Below are 17,202 nucleotides of genomic sequence, written 5' to 3' on the forward strand. Positions count from 1 at the left end.
TCATCGGCTGCAAGTGCAAACATTGCCCAGATTAAGTTTTATAATGCTCGATCGTGTCAATTATGTTAAAAAATGCAAGTAGGAAGTGTCTGAAGTACGTCAGAACACTGCTAAGTGTATTTACGAGTCCCATTCTCCTGTCTGGTTCCATGGTGTAACGGTTAGCACTCTGGACTCTGAATCCAGCGATCCGAGTTCGAATCTCGGTGGAACCTTCGTTTAGTCTAAATTTTCTGTAATAAGCGTTTCTCGCCGAGGAAGTAACAGCGATAGGCTCAGGGGTGTAGTTTCTACGTTTGTATTAAAAACGAGATGTCTATGAAACGGCTGAATATTGGTGCGACTATGTGACCTATATAGCACATTAAACGAGTAATGCCTGTAAGAGCAAGCAATTTTACTATAATTCGAAGAAATATCATTATCCTACGAAGGCTAAGAATCCCATGATTATCAACTAGCTACTAGAAGCTGAGCAAATGAATTTCCTTTAAAATAGGTTTAAAACATAGGGAGGTTCTGACCGAGTGGACATGCTCTGGAGCCTCTTTGCTCCTGAGATTAGAAAAACAGTCCTCTGGGCCGGATTTGAACCAGCGACCTATGGATAACTGTGAATCTTCCACTACAGTCCACCGCTCTACCAACTGAGCTACCAGAGGCCCTGCATACTTTCTTATTCGTACTGATTGCTTTATGTCCGTCCCTGTCTTTCGTTTCCACACACTGCTACTCAGCGCTGCCATATAGACGCACAGGAAATGCAGTCATCGGCTGCAAGTGCAAACATTGCCCAGATTAAGTTTTATAATGCTCGATCGTGACAATTATGTTAAAAAATGCAAGTAGGAAGTGTCTGAAGTACGTCAGAACACTGCTAAGTGTATTTACGAGTCCCATTCTCCTGTCCGGTTCCATGGTGTAACGGTTAGCACTCTGGACTCTGAATCCAGCGATCCGAGTTCGAATCTCGGTGAAACCTTCGTTTAGTCTAAATTTTCTGTAATAAGCGTTTCTCGCCGAGGAAGTAACAGCGATAGGCTCAGGGGTGTAGTTTCTACGTTTGTATTAAAAGCGAGATGTCTATGAAACGGCTGAATATTGGTGCGACTATGTGACCTATATAGCACATTAAACGAGTAATGCCTGTAAGAGCAAGCAATTTTACTATAATTCGAAGAAATATCATTATCCTACGAAGGCTAAGAATCCCATGATTATCAACTAGCTACTAGAAGCTGAGCAAATGAATTTCCTTTAAAATAGGTTTAAAACATAGGGAGGTTCTGACCGAGTGGGCATGCTCTGGAGCCTCTTTGCTCCTGAGATTAGAAGAACAGTCCTCTGGGCCGGATTTGAACCAGCGACCTATGGATAACTGTGAATCTTCCACTACAGTCCACCGCTCTACCAACTGAGCTACCAGAGGCCCTGCATACTTTCTTATTCGTACTGATTGCTTTACGTCCGTCCCTGTCTTTCGTTTCCACACACTGCTACTCAGCGCTGCCATATAGACGCACAGGAAATGCAGTCATCGGCTGCAAGTGCAAACATTGCCCAGATTAAGTTTTATAATGCTCGATCGTGTCAATTATGTTAAAAAATGCAAGTAGGAAGTGTCTGAAGTACGTCAGAACACTGCTAAGTGTATTTACGAGTCCCATTCTCCTGTCTGGTTCCATGGTGTCAGTTCCGCTTGAGACGCGCTGGAGTGAGGAAGTGTCGCGAGCTCCGAGTCCCTAGCGGTGTTTACGTTTTGCTGTTTGTCTCTCATCGCGTGTTGTGTTCCCGTTCCGTGTTTCAGTTCCGTGTTGTGTCGTTTGTCAGTTGTGTTTTGCCAAGTATAAGTGCTATTAGCCCTTGCCGGGTTGATTAGCGACATGTCACGTTTATTTCCAAGGAAGAATACAATCAAGTTTCAGTTTGACAAGTCCACCAGGTCCGTTCAACCAAGCTCCCTTGAAGTGCACGACTGGATTGTGGATGTTGTTGGCATTACGTCGGAGCAAGTGCATACTGCTTATTACGATCTGGAGCAGTATTGTTTTTTCGTCAAACTGCTGGACCCTCTTGTGATGGAGCGTTTACTGGCAAACCATGGTGGCACGATCGACTTTCTTCACCGTGATGGAACAGTGAGTACTGTTACAATTTCTACTGCTGATCTCGAGTACAAAAATGTGAGAGTGTTTAACTTGCCACCCGAAGTAGAGAATTGCTATCTGCGAGAGGTCTTATCTGCATATGGCGAGGTTAGGAATATTAGGAATGAGTTGTGGTCTCGTGAACACCGGTTGCAATGCGACAGTGGAGTGAGATCTGTAGAGATGCATGTTAAAGTCAGCATTCCGTCACATATTATGGTTTGTGGGTACAAGGTACTAGCCACCTATGCCGGTCAGACGCCCACCTGTCATATTTGTAATGAGAGTGGGCATCTGCGTCAGGATTGTCCGCGTCGCGTATTTGTCCTGAAAAACACTCTGCAGAGGAGGCAGCGGCTGACGTTCAGTGACGTTCTGATGAATGGTAAAGTTGAACAGCCTGCTGCTACTTCACCTTCCGTAATTGGAACCGAACCTATTACGCTCGATGGCAATCAACTTACGGCGTCTTCTGTCGACGCGCACTCTGACACGGCTGCTAGTGACCGGAACAATTCCAGTTATAAGCGACCTCATGACTCAGTTAGTGACTCCTCAGATGCGGAAGACTCTAACCAAGCGCACCCTGTTCAAAAGCAAAAATCCTGTTCTGGTGACGGCGGGTCAGAAGTGAACGTTATGGAGGTCGAATCCACGTCTCAGGGCGGGAATGTTAAGGTATCTGCAGTAGCTGTTGCGATGCCTGCACCTGCTACTGTCCAGGTTGGGACAGAAAGCTCTCCCAAAGCGACAGCAGAGGCCGAGGGGCAGGAATGTGAATCTTCTTTTCCCGTTACTGAGCGGCCTGATGTGGCGACTGCCAGTGACGTGACAGTTTCCAATGCCGCAGAACGGCAACTTATGGCACAGGATTTGCCAGATCCTCCACGTGATAGTCACAGTAGGCAACAAGTTTCGCAGCATAAAGGTGTTTCTCAAACTCATGCCGTGACACAAGCTCCTCAACGACGCCGGTTGAATCCTCCGCCGAACGTAACTCACAGTCGAAGTCAGATACGGCGCGAAGCGGCTAAATTAGAAAGAAAATCACCTGAAGGCATAGTAGCACCCCCCCAGGGGCACTTCGAGAACGCCGACGCCGATTGTCCTACAGGTCCGCCCACGACGTCTATAGTTGCCACCGATGCACAAACTTAGCAGCATTACCGCCTGAATTGAGCCTACATGATTATGTGCACTTCATTGGGCGTTCTTATACTCTCAGATATATAGTGTACGGTGCCCCACCTACACGAATACAAGTGCGTGTCGCTAGTTTGACATCATGAGTCAAACTTATAACATTGTAACTCTCAATATCAACAGAACTACTTCGGACTTAAAAAAATCATCTTTGAAACAATTTATTTACGAATCGGAGGCGGACATAATTTTGTTGCAAGAAGTCCTGTTTACTGATTTTCATATACCTGGCTTTAACGCTTTTTTCAACGTCTCATCAGACGATAGTACAGGAACTGCTATAATGAGTCGTGTCGGGATACCAGTAATGATACTGGATCAGCTTGAATCCGGAAGAGGCTTAAGTTGTCAAGTTTATGATGTCACGATTTTAAATGTTTATGTTCCATCGGGTACCACTAAAAGGTCAGAGAGGGCCAAATTCTTCAAGGAAGATGTTGTGTATTTGCTTCGGAAGAATCCTATCAAGGTCATTGTCGGAGGTGATTTCAATTGTGTTGTCCATCGGAAAGACCAGACTCCACATTTTAATTATTCTCAGGAGCTTCATGACTTACTTAAAACTATGCGATACAAGGATGCCTGGGAAGTCCTCTTCCCTACGTTAGTCAAATATACGTTTCTTACTTCGGCCTCATGTAGTCGCATTGATCGAATATATGTCTCTGAGAATATTAGCACTCACGTACTAAATGCGGACGTCATCCCCACGTATTTTTCCGACCATTGCGCTCTCTCCGTTTCCATAACATTGGTCAAGCAGTCCACTCGCGCATACCGCAACCAATGGACCCTCAATATCGCGCATTTGAAAGATGACGATCTTGAAGATTGCGTTCTCGACACGTGGACGAAATGTTTAAGATCAATTCAGAATTACGGAACCAAAACCGAGTGGTGGGTCAAAATTGCTAAGGTGAAGTTGCGACAAACATTAAAAAATTACAGTTTTCACAAAAGTATGGCAGAAAAACGGACTATTGAATTCTACTACACGGTTTTACGAGAACTCCATGAACAGTCACATGGGTCAGGCACTCACCTAGCACGGATAAAACGAGTAAAAGCCAAACTTTTAAGCATCACACGGAAACGGTTAGACGGATTGAAAATCAAATCAAAAGCAAAATCTCTCTTGGAGGATGAAACAACTTCATTGTACCATTTGATGAAACATCAGTCTAATCGGCGACGTACTTTTATTGAGGATCTCAAACTAGAAGACGGTAGGGTACTCACAGACCAAGGTGACATTGTCCGTGCACTCCATCGGCATTACGAATTGCTCTACAACGAGGACCAGTCTGATAACTGTGATGGCTTTGAAGTCATCGACTCATTACGTAATTTAATCACCGTAGATGACAATAATTCCTTGTTTGTTGACTTCACAGTCGACGAGGTGTTCGACCTGGTCAAGACATCTCTTCCAAATAAATCGGCGGGTCCAGACGGTATTCCTAAAGAGTTTTATCAACGGTATTGGCATATCATTGGAACAGTGTTTACTGAGGTCATTAATGAACTCGTGAGAGGAGGTGCAATTCCATCAGAACTCAAAGAGGGCAAACTTGTCTTGATACCGAAAAGCACGGGCCACAAGAAAATCGATAACTTTCGTCCTCTCATGCTCATGAATTATGACTATAAAACATTAGCAAGGGCGGTTAAAGAACGGATGACTCCCCTACTCCGGAAAGTTATCCACACCCATCAAGCCTGTTTTCCTGGACGGACAATAATGACTACCATCTCTGAATTTCGTGATTTGATTTCTGTTGCTGCAGTTACAAATATTAAATGCGCGATCTTATTCCTAGACTTCTGCAAGGCCTTTGACCATGTCAGTCATCGCTACGTGGAACTTGTTTTGCAGCAGATGGGGTTTTCGGATCGTGCGGTGCGTATCATTCATCAACTGATGACTGGAATTACGGCGAAAATCATTGTAAATGGACAGTCTACGAAAGTCATTCATGTTCGGAGGGGCGTTCCGCAGGGCAGCCCGCTGTCAATGTTGTTATATGTTCTCTCGTTGGAACCTTTTCTACGACAGATCAATGGACGATTGACTGGAGTGACTGTTTCTGGGGTCACCATATCCGCCAGAGCTTACGCCGATGACGTAGGAGTTGTCATACGACACGGCGGTGAAATAGCCATCCTCAAAGCAGAGATTGATAACTACAATAGAGCATCAGGTGCGAAGATTAACGCACAAAAGAGTAAGTTGTTGAATCTTCGAGGCTTCGAGGACGTACATATCTCTTGGGCCACTCTGGTGGACCATCACAAGACGTTAGGCATCAGCTTCAACAAGTGCCCCATGACGATGACAGCAACCAACTGGAGAGAGACAACCAACAAGATACGAGGAGCGCTGCGTGAACTTCGCTGGCGCTCTACGAATCTCCTGCAGACAATTCGAATCATAAACACCTATGTTTTCTCTAAAGCGTATTACGTTGCACAGATCTTTCCAGTACCTAGAATGCAAGCCACACTCATCATGAGACTGGCTAATAGACAAGTCTGGAAAGAGAATCTTTTTAAAGTGCGACTCGTCACCCTGACCCATTCGAGGGCAGCAGGGGGTTTAGAACTCACTAACATTGCGAGGAAAGCGAGAGCGTTGTACTTAAAAAGAACCTTATTTACGATTAATCTTGCCCACAGTAACGTCACTTCTCAACTATTCCAGGTAGTCCGGCCAGAATGCATGAAACCACCGATCAACGTGGGAAAACTAAACTATAAGTTAAAGCATATACGAGAATTTTACGTAGACATCAGCTACTTAGGTGATGACATTCTCCGCGCGACCAACATAACTTCCAAGAAACTATTAGAACACTGGGACACATCTGACATCCCAAGTAAAATCGAAGTACAGTATCCGGCCATTTTATGGCACAATGTATGGACCAATATTAACCTCCCTATTCACTCCTCTGAGGTGACGTCCACGTGGTACAGAGTCGTCAATGACATAGTGGCCACCAACGAAAAACTCCAAAGGATTGGGCTTAGTGACACGTATTACTGTTGTCAATGTGGACTAGTCGACACTCTCCTCCATCGCTTTACGTGTGCCGGGCATCTGCGAAACTGGGATTGGACTAAGACCAAAGTTGGAATCCTCACCCGCCGTGGTGGACGAAATCACACAACAGAGATGCTATTACGCCCACAGGAAAAATACTACCCTGCAACCAAACACAACAGTGTGATGTGGCTCTTAGGCCATTTCGCAAACTATGTAATAAACGTAAAGGGACCTGACAACATAATAGACTACAAATTGTACATGGAAACGGCCTACTGGAGAATGAAAGCATTACGCCAATACAAAAGCCTCTTTGGGAACATGCTAGATATTGTTTTTGAGAAGACTGGTGTAGGGTAAGCGTCCATGATAAGTTACGAGTACTTCGCTTGGCCAGACGACGTGAAAAAAAAAAAACGAAAAAAAAGAAAAGAAAAAGTGACTAGGATACTTGGCTTTCAAACTATTAAAAAAAAAAAAAAAAATGGATAAGGCGTCGGACTTGGGATCCGAAGATTGCAGGTTCGAATCCTGTCACGGTCGTGTTTTTCCAATTCTGCAAAAGAAACACACCGTTTTAGTGTAGCTATTGAGCAGTACGAAATCGTCTGAATGTTGCTGTTGTCCATTTCCTGCTTGGAGATGCACTTGAGCTTGATACACACACAGCCAGAACGGTGTTATCTAGCGAAATGGTCGGCTGAGTGCCGTCACCGCGAGTTTTGGCTGGCATTTGCGCATCTAAGACAGCGTCGGAAAGTAACCCGTTCGGCTTCTGAGTCAAATCAAATATGTGTGTTAATTTTGACACCACTAGCGCAAAAAAAAAAAAAAAAAAAAAAAAAATGGTGTAACGGTTAGCACTCTGGACTCTGAATCCAGCGATCCGAGTTCGAATCTCGGTGGAACCTTCGTTTAGTCTAAATTTTCTGTAATAAGCGTTTCTCGCCGAGGAAGTAACAGCGATAGGCTCAGGGGTGTAGTTTCTACGTTTGTATTAAAAACGAGATGTCTATGAAACGGCTGAATATTGGTGCGACTATGTGACCTATATAGCACATTAAACGAGTAATGCCTGTAAGAGCAAGCAATTTTACTATAATTCGAAGAAATATCATTATCCTACGAAGGCTAAGAATCCCATGATTATCAACTAGCTACTAGAAGCTGAGCAAATGAATTTCCTTTAAAATAGGTTTAAAACATAGGGAGGTTCTGACCGAGTGGGCATGCTCTGGAGCCTCTTTGCTCCTGAGATTAGAAAAACAGTCCTATGGGCCGGATTTGAACCAGCGACCTATGGATAACTGTGAACCTTCCACTACAGTCCACCGCTCTACCAACTGAGCTACCAGAGGCCCTGCATACTTTCTTATTCGTACTGATTGCTTTACGTCCGTCCCTGTCTTTCGTTTCCACACACTGCTACTCAGCGCTGCCATATAGACGCACAGGAAATGCAGTCATCGGCTGCAAGTGCAAACATTGCCCTGATTAAGTTTTATAATGCTCGATCGTGTCAATTATGTTAAAAAATGCAAGTAGGAAGTGTCTGAAGTACGTCAGAACACTGCTAAGTGTATTTACGAGTCCCATTCTCCTGTCTGGTTCCATGGTGTAACGGTTAGCACTCTGGACTCTGAATCCAGCGATCCGAGTTCGAATCTCGGTGGAACCTTCGTTTAGTCTAAATTTTCTGTAATAAGCGTTTCTCGCCGAGGAAGTAACAGCGATAGGCTCAGGGGTGTAGTTTCTACGTTTGTATTAAAAACGAGATGTCTATGAAACGGCTGAATATTGGTGCGACTATGTGACCTATATAGCACATTAAACGAGTAATGCCTGTAAGAGCAAGCAATTTTACTATAATTCGAAGAAATATCATTATCCTACGAAGGCTAAGAATCCCATGATTATCAACTAGCTACTAGAAGCTGAGCAAATGAATTTCCTTTAAAATAGGTTTAAAACATAGGGAGGTTCTGACCGAGTGGGCATGCTCTGGAGCCTCTTTGCTCCTGAGATTAGAAAAACAGTCCTCTGGGCCGGATTTGAACCAGCGACCTATGGATAACTGTGAACCTTCCACTACAGTCCACCGCTCTACCAACTGAGCTACCAGAGGCCCTGCATACTTTCTTATTCGTACTGATTGCTTTACGTCCGTCCCTGTCTTTCGTTTCCACACACTGCTACTCAGCGCTGCCATATAGACGCACAGGAAATGCAGTCATCGGCTGCAAGTGCAAACATTGCCCAGATTAAGTTTTATAATGCTCGATCGTGTCAATTATGTTAAAAAATGCAAGTAGGAAGTGTCTGAAGTACGTCAGAACACTGCTAAGTGTATTTACGAGTCCCATTCTCCTGTCTGGTTCCATGGTGTAACGGTTAGCACTCTGGACTCTGAATCCAGCGATCCGAGTTCGAATCTCGGTGGAACCTTCGTTTAGTCTAAATTTTCTGTAATAAGCGTTTCTCGCCGAGGAAGTAACAGCGATAGGCTCAGGGGTGTAGTTTCTACGTTTGTATTAAAAACGAGATGTCTATGAAACGGCTGAATATTGGTGCGACTATGTGACCTATATAGCACATTAAACGAGTAATGCCTGTAAGAGCAAGCAATTTTACTATAATTCGAAGAAATATCATTATCCTACGAAGGCTAAGAATCCCATGATTATCAACTAGCTACTAGAAGCTGAGCAAATGAATTTCCTTTAAAATAGGTTTAAAACATAGGGAGGTTCTGACCGAGTGGGCATGCTCTGGAGCCTCTTTGCTCCTGAGATTAGAAAAACAGTCCTCTGGGCCGGATTTGAACCAGCGACCTATGGATAACTGTGAATCTTCCACTACAGTCCACCGCTCTACCAACTGAGCTACCAGATACCTTGCATACTTTCTTATTCGTACTGATTGCTTTACGTCCGTCCCTGTCTTTCGTTTCCACACACTGCTACTCAGCGCTGCCATATAGACGCACAGGAAATGCAGTCATCGGCTGCAAGTGCAAACATTGCCCAGATTAAGTTTTATAATGCTCGATCGTGTCAATTATGTTAAAAAATGCAAGTAGGAAGTGTCTGAAGTACGTCAGAACACTGCTAAGTGTATTTACGAGTCCCATTCTCCTGTCTGGTTCCATGGTGTAACGGTTAGCACTCTGGACTCTGAATCCAGCGATCCGAGTTCGAATCTCGGTGGAACCTTCGTTTAGTCTAAATTTTCTGTAATAAGCGTTTCTCGCCGAGGAAGTAACAGCGATAGGCTCAGGGGTGTAGTTTCTACGTTTGTATTAAAAACGAGATGTCTATGAAACGGCTGAATATTGGTGCGACTATGTGACCTATATAGCACATTAAACGAGTAATGCCTGTAAGAGCAAGCAATTTTACTATAATTCGAAGAAATATCATTATCCTACGAAGGCTAAGAATCCCATGATTATCAACTAGCTACTAGAAGCTGAGCAAATGAATTTCCTTTAAAATAGGTTTAAAACATAGGGAGGTTCTGACCGAGTGGGCATGCTCTGGAGCCTCTTTGCTCCTGAGATTAGAAAAACAGTCCTATGGGCCGGATTTGAACCAGCGACCTATGGATAACTGTGAACCTTCCATTACAGTCCACCGCTCTACCAACTGAGCTACCAGAGGCCCTGCATACTTTCTTATTCGTACTGATTGCTTTACGTCCGTCCCTGTCTTTCGTTTCCACACACTGCTACTCAGCGCTGCCATATAGACGCACAGGAAATGCAGTCATCGGCTGCAAGTGCAAACATTGCCCAGATTAAGTTTTATAATGCTCGATCGTGTCAATTATGTTAAAAAATGCAAGTAGGAAGTGTCTGAAGTACGTCAGAACACTGCTAAGTGTATTTACGAGTCCCATTCTCCTGTCTGGTTCCATGGTGTAACGGTTAGCACTCTGGACTCTGAATCCAGCGATCCGAGTTCGAATCTCGGTGGAACCTTCGTTTAGTCTAAATTTTCTGTAATAAGCGTTTCTCGCCGAGGAAGTAACAGCGATAGGCTCAGGGGTGTAGTTTCTACGTTTGTATTAAAAACGAGATGTCTATGAAACGGCTGAATATTGGTGCGGCTATGTGACCTATTTAGCACATTAAACGAGTAATGCCTGTAAGAGCAAGCAATTTTACTATAATTCGAAGAAATATCATTATCCTACGAAGGCTAAGAATCCCATGATTATCAACTAGCTACTAGAAGCTGAGCAAATGAATTTCCTTTAAAATAGGTTTAAAACATAGGGAGGTTCTGACCGAGTGGGCATGCTCTGGAGCCTCTTTGCTCCTGAGATTAGAAAAACAGTCCTCTGGGCCGGATTTGAACCAGCGACCTATGGATAACTGTGAATCTTCCACTACAGTCCACCGCTCTACCAACTGAGCTACCAGAGGCCCTGCATACTTTCTTATTCGTACTGATTGCTTTACGTCCGTCCCTGTCTTTCGTTTCCACACACTGCTACTCAGCGCTGCCATATAGACGCACAGGAAATGCAGTCATCGGCTGCAAGTGCAAACATTGCCCAGATTAAGTTTTATAATGCTCGATCGTGTCAATTATGTTAAAAAATGCAAGTAGGAAGTGTCTGAAGTACGTCAGAACACTGCTAAGTGTATTTACGAGTCCCATTCTCCTGTCTGGTTCCATGGTGTAACGGTTAGCACTCTGGACTCTGAATCCAGCGATCCGAGTTCGAATCTCGGTGGAACCTTCGTTTAGTCTAAATTTTCTGTAATAAGCGTTTCTCGCCGAGGAAGTAACAGCGATAGGCTCAGGGGTGTAGTTTCTACGTTTGTATTAAAAACGAGATGTCTATGAAACGGCTGAATATTGGTGCGACTATGTGACCTATATAGCACATTAAACGAGTAATGCCTGTAAGAGCAAGCAATTTTACTATAATTCGAAGAAATATCATTATCCTACGAAGGCTAAGAATCCCATGATTATCAACTAGCTACTAGAAGCTGAGCAAATGAATTTCCTTTAAAATAGGTTTAAAACATAGGGAGGTTCTGACCGAGTGGACATGCTCTGGAGCCTCTTTGCTCCTGAGATTAGAAAAACAGTCCTCTGGGCCGGATTTGAACCAGCGACCTATGGATAACTGTGAATCTTCCACTACAGTCCACCGCTCTACCAACTGAGCTACCAGAGGCCCTGCATACTTTTTTATTCGTACTGATTGCTTTACGTCCGTCCCTGTCTTTCGTTTCCACACACTGCTACTCAGCGCTGCCATATAGACGCACAGGAAATGCAGTCATCGGCTGCAAGTGCAAACATTGCCCAGATTAAGTTTTATAATGCTCGATCGTGTCAATTATGTTAAAAAATGCAAGTAGGAAGTGTCTGAAGTACGTCAGAACACTGCTAAGTGTATTTACGAGTCCCATTCTCCTGTCTGGTTCCATGGTGTAACGGTTAGCACTCTGGACTCTGAATCCAGCGATCCGAGTTCGAATCTCGGTGGAACCTTCGTTTAGTCTAAATTTTCTGTAATAACCGTTTCTCGCCGAGGAAGTAACAGCGATAGGCTCAGGGGTGTAGTTTCTACGTTTGTATTAAAAACGAGATGTCTATGAAACGGCTGAATATTGGTGCGACTATGTGACCTATATAGCACATTAAACGAGTAATGCCTGTAAGAGCAAGCAATTTTACTATAATTCGAAGAAATATCATTATCCTACGAAGGCTAAGAATCCCATGATTATCAACTAGCTACTAGAAGCTGAGCAAATGAATTTCCTTTAAAATAGGTTTAAAACATAGGGAGGTTCTGACCGAGTGGGCATGCTCTGGAGCCTCTTTGCTCCTGAGATTAGAAAAACAGTCCTCTGGGCCGGATTTGAACCAGCGACCTATGGATAACTGTGAACCTTCCACTACAGTCCACCGCTCTACCAACTGAGCTACCAGAGGCCCTGCATACTTTCTTATTCGTACTGATTGCTTTACGTCCGTCCCTGTCTTTCGTTTCCACACACTGCTACTCAGCGCTGCCATATAGACGCACAGGAAATGCAGTCATCGGCTGCAAGTGCAAACATTGCCCAGATTAAGTTTTATAATGCTCGATCGTGTCAATTATGTTAAAAAATGCAAGTAGGAAGTGTCTGAAGTACGTCAGAACACTGCTAAGTGTATTTACGAGTCCCATTCTCCTGTCTGGTTCCATGGTGTAACGATTAGCACTCTGGACTCTGAATCCAGCGATCCGAGTTCGAATCTCGGTGGAACCTTCGTTTAGTCTAAATTTTCTGTAATAAGCGTTTCTCGCCGAGGAAGTAACAGCGATAGGCTCAGGGGTGTAGTTTCTACGTTTGTATTAAAAACGAGATGTCTATGAAACGGCTGAATATTGGTGCGACTATGTGACCTATATAGCACATTAAACGAGTAATGCCTGTAAGAGCAAGCAATTTTACTATAATTCGAAGAAATATCATTATCCTACGAAGGCTAAGAATCCCATGATTATCAACTAGCTACTAGAAGCTGAGCAAATGAATTTCCTTTAAAATAGGTTTAAAACATAGGGAGGTTCTGACCGAGTGGGCATGCTCTGGAGCCTCTTTGCTCCTGAGATTAGAAAAACAGTCCTATGGGCCGGATTTGAACCAGCGACCTATGGATAACTGTGAACCTTCCACTACAGTCCACCGCTCTACCAACTGAGCTACCAGAGGCCCTGCATACTTTCTTATTCGTACTGATTGCTTTACGTCCGTCCCTGTCTTTCGTTTCCACACACTGCTACTCAGCGCTGCCATATAGACGCACAGGAAATGCAGTCATCGGCTGCAAGTGCAAACATTGCCCTGATTAAGTTTTATAATGCTCGATCGTGTCAATTATGTTAAAAAATGCAAGTAGGAAGTGTCTGAAGTACGTCAGAACACTGCTAAGTGTATTTACGAGTCCCATTCTCCTGTCTGGTTCCATGGTGTAACGGTTAGCACTCTGGACTCTGAATCCAGCGATCCGAGTTCGAATCTCGGTGGAACCTTCGTTTAGTCTAAATTTTCTGTAATAAGCGTTTCTCGCCGAGGAAGTAACAGCGATAGGCTCAGGGGTGTAGTTTCTACGTTTGTATTAAAAACGAGATGTCTATGAAACGGCTGAATATTGGTGCGACTATGTGACCTATATAGCACATTAAACGAGTAATGCCTGTAAGAGCAAGCAATTTTACTATAATTCGAAGAAATATCATTATCCTACGAAGGCTAAGAATCCCATGATTATCAACTAGCTACTAGAAGCTGAGCAAATGAATTTCCTTTAAAATAGGTTTAAAACATAGGGAGGTTCTGACCGAGTGGGCATGCTCTGGAGCCTCTATGCTCCTGAGATTAGAAAAACAGTCCTCTGGGCCGGATTTGAACCAGCGACCTATGGATAACTGTGAACCTTCCACTACAGTCCACCGCTCTACCAACTGAGCTACCAGAGGCCCTGCATACTTTCTTATTCGTACTGATTGCTTTACGTCCGTCCCTGTCTTTCGTTTCCACACACTGCTACTCAGCGCTGCCATATAGACGCACAGGAAATGCAGTCATCGGCTGCAAGTGCAAACATTGCCCAGATTAAGTTTTATAATGCTCGATCGTGTCAATTATGTTAAAAAATGCAAGTAGGAAGTGTCTGAAGTACGTCAGAACACTGCTAAGTGTATTTACGAGTCCCATTCTCCTGTCTGGTTCCATGGTGTAACGGTTAGCACTCTGGACTCTGAATCCAGCGATCCGAGTTCGAATCTCGGTGGAACCTTCGTTTAGTCTAAATTTTCTGTAATAAGCGTTTCTCGCCGAGGAAGTAACAGCGATAGGCTCAGGGGTGTAGTTTCTACGTTTGTATTAAAAACGAGATGTCTATGAAACGGCTGAATATTGGTGCGACTATGTGACCTATATAGCACATTAAACGAGTAATGCCTGTAAGAGCAAGCAATTTTACTATAATTCGAAGAAATATCATTATCCTACGAAGGCTAAGAATCCCATGATTATCAACTAGCTACTAGAAGCTGAGCAAATGAATTTCCTTTAAAATAGGTTTAAAACATAGGGAGGTTCTGACCGAGTGGGCATGCTCTGGAGCCTCTTTGCTCCTGAGATTAGAAAAACAGTCCTCTGGGCCGGATTTGAACCAGCGACCTATGGATAACTGTGAACCTTCCACTACAGTCCACCGCTCTACCAACTGAGCTACCAGAGGCCCTGCATACTTTCTTATTCGTACTGATTGCTTTACGTCCGTCCCTGTCTTTCGTTTCCACACACTGCTACTCAGCGCTGCCATATAGACGCACAGGAAATGCAGTCATCGGCTGCAAGTGCAAACATTGCCCAGATTAAGTTTTATAATGCTCGATCGTGTCAATTATGTTAAAAAATGCAAGTAGGAAGTGTCTGAAGTACGTCAGAACACTGCTAAGTGTATTTACGAGTCCCATTCTCCTGTCTGGTTCCATGGTGTAACGGTTAGCACTCTGGACTCTGAATCCAGCGATCCGAGTTCGAATCTCGGTGGAACCTTCGTTTAGTCTAAATTTTCTGTAATAAGCGTTTCTCGCCGAGGAAGTAACAGCGATAGGCTCAGGGGTGTAGTTTCTACGTTTGTATTAAAAACGAGATGTCTATGAAACGGCTGAATATTGGTGCGACTATGTGACCTATATAGCACATTAAACGAGTAATGCCTGTAAGAGCAAGCAATTTTACTATAATTCGAAGAAATATCATTATCCTACGAAGGCTAAGAATCCCATGATTATCAACTAGCTACTAGAAGCTGAGCAAATGAATTTCCTTTAAAATAGGTTTAAAACATAGGGAGGTTCTGACCGAGTGGGCATGCTCTGGAGCCTCTTTGCTCCTGAGATTAGAAAAACAGTCCTCTGGGCCGGATTTGAACCAGCGACCTATGGATAACTGTGAATCTTCCACTACAGTCCACCGCTCTACCAACTGAGCTACCAGATACCTTGCATACTTTCTTATTCGTACTGATTGCTTTACGTCCGTCCCTGTCTTTCGTTTCCACACACTGCTACTCAGCGCTGCCATATAGACGCACAGGAAATGCAGTCATCGGCTGCAAGTGCAAACATTGCCCAGATTAAGTTTTATAATGCTCGATCGTGTCAATTATGTTAAAAAATGCAAGTAGGAAGTGTCTGAAGTACGTCAGAACACTGCTAAGTGTATTTACGAGTCCCATTCTCCTGTCTGGTTCCATGGTGTAACGGTTAGCACTCTGGACTCTGAATCCAGCGATCCGAGTTCGAATCTCGGTGGAACCTTCGTTTAGTCTAAATTTTCTGTAATAAGCGTTTCTCGCCGAGGAAGTAACAGCGATAGGCTCAGGGGTGTAGTTTCTACGTTTGTATTAAAAACGAGATGTCTATGAAACGGCTGAATATTGGTGCGACTATGTGACCTATATAGCACATTAAACGAGTAATGCCTGTAAGAGCAAGCAATTTTACTATAATTCGAAGAAATATCATTATCCTACGAAGGCTAAGAATCCCATGATTATCAACTAGCTACTAGAAGCTGAGCAAATGAATTTCCTTTAAAATAGGTTTAAAACATAGGGAGGTTCTGACCGAGTGGGCATGCTCTGGAGCCTCTTTGCTCCTGAGATTAGAAAAACAGTCCTCTGGGCCGGATTTGAACCAGCGACCTATGGATAACTGTGAACCTTCCACTACAGTCCACCGCTCTACCAACTGAGCTACCAGAGGCCCTGCATACTTTCTTATTCGTACTGATTGCTTTACGTCCGTCCCTGTCTTTCGTTTCCACACACTGCTACTCAGCGCTGCCATATAGACGCACAGGAAATGCAGTCATCGGCTGCAAGTGCAAACATTGCCCAGATTAAGTTTTATAATGCTCGATCGTGTCAATTATGTTAAAAAATGCAAGTAGGAAGTGTCTGAAGTACGTCAGAACACTGCTAAGTGTATTTACGAGTCCCATTCTCCTGTCTGGTTCCATGGTGTAACGGTTAGCACTCTGGACTCTGAATCCAGCGATCCGAGTTCGAATCTCGGTGGAACCTTCGTTTAGTCTAAATTTTCTGTAATAAGCGTTTCTCGCCGAGGAAGTAACAGCGATAGGCTCAGGGGTGTAGTTTCTACGTTTGTATTAAAAACGAGATGTCTATGAAACGGCTGAATATTGGTGCGACTATGTGACCTATATAGCACATTAAACGAGTAATGCCTGTAAGAGCAAGCAATTTTACTATAATTCGAAGAAATATCATTATCCTACGAAGGCTAAGAATCCCATGATTATCAACTAGCTACTAGAAGCTGAGCAAATGAATTTCCTTTAAAATAGGTTTAAAACATAGGGAGGTTCTGACCGAGTGGGCATGCTCTGGAGCCTCTTTGCTCCTGAGATTAGAAAAACAGTCCTCTGGGCCGGATTTGAACCAGCGACCTATGGATAACTGTGAACCTTCCACTACAGTCCACCGCTCTACCAACTGAGCTACCAGAGGCCCTGCATACTTTCTTATTCGTACTGATTGCTTTACGTCCGTCCCTGTCTTTCGTTTCCACACACTGCTACTCAGCGCTGCCATATAGACGCACAGGAAATGCAGTCATCGGCTGCAAGTGCAAACATTGCCCAGATTAAGTTTTATAATGCTCGATCGTGTCAATTATGTTAAAAAATGCAAGTAGGAAGTGTCTGAAGTACGTCAGAACACTGCTAAGTGTATTTACGAGTCCCATTCTCCT

The 17,202-nt window shown here is 43.8% G+C and overlaps 29 non-coding genes across 29 annotated transcripts; 14 read left to right on the forward strand and 15 right to left on the reverse strand.

Moving 5' to 3' along the window:
* Nucleotides 1–143: 143 nt before the first annotated feature.
* Trnaq-cug lies at nucleotides 144–215 on the forward strand. Its single transcript has one exon. It is a non-coding gene; the product is annotated as a tRNA-Gln (tRNA).
* A 358-nt stretch (nucleotides 216–573) lies between these two features.
* Nucleotides 574–662, reverse strand: Trnay-gua. Its single transcript is given in 2 exon segments — nucleotides 574–609; nucleotides 626–662. It is a non-coding gene; the product is annotated as a tRNA-Tyr (tRNA).
* Nucleotides 663–910: 248 nt separating this feature from the next.
* Trnaq-cug lies at nucleotides 911–982 on the forward strand. The gene has a single exon. It is a non-coding gene; the product is annotated as a tRNA-Gln (tRNA).
* A 358-nt stretch (nucleotides 983–1,340) lies between these two features.
* On the reverse strand, nucleotides 1,341–1,429 carry Trnay-gua. Its single transcript is given in 2 exon segments — nucleotides 1,341–1,376; nucleotides 1,393–1,429. It is a non-coding gene; the product is annotated as a tRNA-Tyr (tRNA).
* Nucleotides 1,430–7,665: 6,236 nt separating this feature from the next.
* Trnay-gua lies at nucleotides 7,666–7,754 on the reverse strand. Its single transcript is given in 2 exon segments — nucleotides 7,666–7,701; nucleotides 7,718–7,754. It is a non-coding gene; the product is annotated as a tRNA-Tyr (tRNA).
* Nucleotides 7,755–8,002: 248 nt separating this feature from the next.
* On the forward strand, nucleotides 8,003–8,074 carry Trnaq-cug. Its single transcript has one exon. It is a non-coding gene; the product is annotated as a tRNA-Gln (tRNA).
* Nucleotides 8,075–8,432: 358 nt separating this feature from the next.
* On the reverse strand, nucleotides 8,433–8,521 carry Trnay-gua. The gene is given in 2 exon segments: nucleotides 8,433–8,468; nucleotides 8,485–8,521. It is a non-coding gene; the product is annotated as a tRNA-Tyr (tRNA).
* A 248-nt stretch (nucleotides 8,522–8,769) lies between these two features.
* On the forward strand, nucleotides 8,770–8,841 carry Trnaq-cug. The gene has a single exon. It is a non-coding gene; the product is annotated as a tRNA-Gln (tRNA).
* Nucleotides 8,842–9,198: 357 nt separating this feature from the next.
* Nucleotides 9,199–9,288, reverse strand: Trnay-gua. Its single transcript is given in 2 exon segments — nucleotides 9,199–9,235; nucleotides 9,252–9,288. It is a non-coding gene; the product is annotated as a tRNA-Tyr (tRNA).
* Nucleotides 9,289–9,536: 248 nt separating this feature from the next.
* On the forward strand, nucleotides 9,537–9,608 carry Trnaq-cug. The gene has a single exon. It is a non-coding gene; the product is annotated as a tRNA-Gln (tRNA).
* A 358-nt stretch (nucleotides 9,609–9,966) lies between these two features.
* Nucleotides 9,967–10,055, reverse strand: Trnay-gua. The gene is given in 2 exon segments: nucleotides 9,967–10,002; nucleotides 10,019–10,055. It is a non-coding gene; the product is annotated as a tRNA-Tyr (tRNA).
* Nucleotides 10,056–10,303: 248 nt separating this feature from the next.
* On the forward strand, nucleotides 10,304–10,375 carry Trnaq-cug. The gene has a single exon. It is a non-coding gene; the product is annotated as a tRNA-Gln (tRNA).
* Nucleotides 10,376–10,733: 358 nt separating this feature from the next.
* Trnay-gua lies at nucleotides 10,734–10,822 on the reverse strand. The gene is given in 2 exon segments: nucleotides 10,734–10,769; nucleotides 10,786–10,822. It is a non-coding gene; the product is annotated as a tRNA-Tyr (tRNA).
* Nucleotides 10,823–11,070: 248 nt separating this feature from the next.
* Trnaq-cug lies at nucleotides 11,071–11,142 on the forward strand. Its single transcript has one exon. It is a non-coding gene; the product is annotated as a tRNA-Gln (tRNA).
* Nucleotides 11,143–11,500: 358 nt separating this feature from the next.
* Nucleotides 11,501–11,589, reverse strand: Trnay-gua. The gene is given in 2 exon segments: nucleotides 11,501–11,536; nucleotides 11,553–11,589. It is a non-coding gene; the product is annotated as a tRNA-Tyr (tRNA).
* Nucleotides 11,590–11,837: 248 nt separating this feature from the next.
* Trnaq-cug lies at nucleotides 11,838–11,909 on the forward strand. Its single transcript has one exon. It is a non-coding gene; the product is annotated as a tRNA-Gln (tRNA).
* A 358-nt stretch (nucleotides 11,910–12,267) lies between these two features.
* Nucleotides 12,268–12,356, reverse strand: Trnay-gua. Its single transcript is given in 2 exon segments — nucleotides 12,268–12,303; nucleotides 12,320–12,356. It is a non-coding gene; the product is annotated as a tRNA-Tyr (tRNA).
* A 248-nt stretch (nucleotides 12,357–12,604) lies between these two features.
* On the forward strand, nucleotides 12,605–12,676 carry Trnaq-cug. The gene has a single exon. It is a non-coding gene; the product is annotated as a tRNA-Gln (tRNA).
* Nucleotides 12,677–13,034: 358 nt separating this feature from the next.
* Nucleotides 13,035–13,123, reverse strand: Trnay-gua. Its single transcript is given in 2 exon segments — nucleotides 13,035–13,070; nucleotides 13,087–13,123. It is a non-coding gene; the product is annotated as a tRNA-Tyr (tRNA).
* Nucleotides 13,124–13,371: 248 nt separating this feature from the next.
* On the forward strand, nucleotides 13,372–13,443 carry Trnaq-cug. The gene has a single exon. It is a non-coding gene; the product is annotated as a tRNA-Gln (tRNA).
* Nucleotides 13,444–13,801: 358 nt separating this feature from the next.
* Nucleotides 13,802–13,890, reverse strand: Trnay-gua. Its single transcript is given in 2 exon segments — nucleotides 13,802–13,837; nucleotides 13,854–13,890. It is a non-coding gene; the product is annotated as a tRNA-Tyr (tRNA).
* A 248-nt stretch (nucleotides 13,891–14,138) lies between these two features.
* On the forward strand, nucleotides 14,139–14,210 carry Trnaq-cug. The gene has a single exon. It is a non-coding gene; the product is annotated as a tRNA-Gln (tRNA).
* Nucleotides 14,211–14,568: 358 nt separating this feature from the next.
* On the reverse strand, nucleotides 14,569–14,657 carry Trnay-gua. The gene is given in 2 exon segments: nucleotides 14,569–14,604; nucleotides 14,621–14,657. It is a non-coding gene; the product is annotated as a tRNA-Tyr (tRNA).
* A 248-nt stretch (nucleotides 14,658–14,905) lies between these two features.
* On the forward strand, nucleotides 14,906–14,977 carry Trnaq-cug. Its single transcript has one exon. It is a non-coding gene; the product is annotated as a tRNA-Gln (tRNA).
* Nucleotides 14,978–15,334: 357 nt separating this feature from the next.
* Nucleotides 15,335–15,424, reverse strand: Trnay-gua. The gene is given in 2 exon segments: nucleotides 15,335–15,371; nucleotides 15,388–15,424. It is a non-coding gene; the product is annotated as a tRNA-Tyr (tRNA).
* Nucleotides 15,425–15,672: 248 nt separating this feature from the next.
* On the forward strand, nucleotides 15,673–15,744 carry Trnaq-cug. Its single transcript has one exon. It is a non-coding gene; the product is annotated as a tRNA-Gln (tRNA).
* Nucleotides 15,745–16,102: 358 nt separating this feature from the next.
* On the reverse strand, nucleotides 16,103–16,191 carry Trnay-gua. The gene is given in 2 exon segments: nucleotides 16,103–16,138; nucleotides 16,155–16,191. It is a non-coding gene; the product is annotated as a tRNA-Tyr (tRNA).
* A 248-nt stretch (nucleotides 16,192–16,439) lies between these two features.
* Trnaq-cug lies at nucleotides 16,440–16,511 on the forward strand. Its single transcript has one exon. It is a non-coding gene; the product is annotated as a tRNA-Gln (tRNA).
* A 358-nt stretch (nucleotides 16,512–16,869) lies between these two features.
* Nucleotides 16,870–16,958, reverse strand: Trnay-gua. Its single transcript is given in 2 exon segments — nucleotides 16,870–16,905; nucleotides 16,922–16,958. It is a non-coding gene; the product is annotated as a tRNA-Tyr (tRNA).
* Between the last annotated feature and the right edge of the window lie 244 nt (nucleotides 16,959–17,202).

The sequence above is a fragment of the Schistocerca piceifrons genome, chromosome 2 (assembly GCF_021461385.2).
Source record: "Schistocerca piceifrons isolate TAMUIC-IGC-003096 chromosome 2, iqSchPice1.1, whole genome shotgun sequence".
NCBI classification, from domain to species: Eukaryota; Metazoa; Arthropoda; class Insecta; order Orthoptera; family Acrididae; genus Schistocerca; species Schistocerca piceifrons.